The sequence below is a fragment of the Penaeus monodon genome, chromosome 29 (genome assembly GCF_015228065.2).
Source record: "Penaeus monodon isolate SGIC_2016 chromosome 29, NSTDA_Pmon_1, whole genome shotgun sequence".
NCBI classification, from domain to species: Eukaryota; Metazoa; Arthropoda; class Malacostraca; order Decapoda; family Penaeidae; genus Penaeus; species Penaeus monodon.
In genome coordinates, this window is record NC_051414.1 from 1,514,143 (window position 1) to 1,514,520 (window position 378).

At 40.2% G+C, this 378-nt stretch overlaps 1 protein-coding gene across 1 annotated transcript in view; it reads left to right on the forward strand.

Annotated features, from left to right (window-relative positions):
- The window catches only part of LOC119591890 (metalloreductase STEAP4-like), a 46,860-nt gene that overhangs the window by 40,987 nt on the left and 5,495 nt on the right, over positions 1 to 378 (forward strand). The gene's annotated exons all lie outside the window — the stretch shown is intronic.

Genomic DNA, 378 nt, shown 5'->3' on the forward strand with positions numbered 1-378 from the left:
GATAGGATTCTGCAATTTGCCCCTAATGTCTAAGATGAGCTGAAACCTTCATACTTATTGCTGTCGGTCGTTTCATCTTAAAATTTAAATTACAAGGAAATTGTACAGTCGGCAACCCTCCGCGCCGTCGGTCACCACGCGGAAAGCCGGAGATTCAGCATAAGAGAAACTTGAAAATAATTATCATATCATATTTTTATATATTCACAGCAGGTCTATTTGTGACAAAAACTGCCCGGCGACTTCGGAAATCTTCGTCCTAGTTTTTTATTGTCTCATTTTGCCATTGATATTAGGTTCATGTCTGCATTGCTGTAATGGCTGTCATGGTTTATTACCATTGCTGTTGGTATCACTGGTATCACTGTTGTGACACGG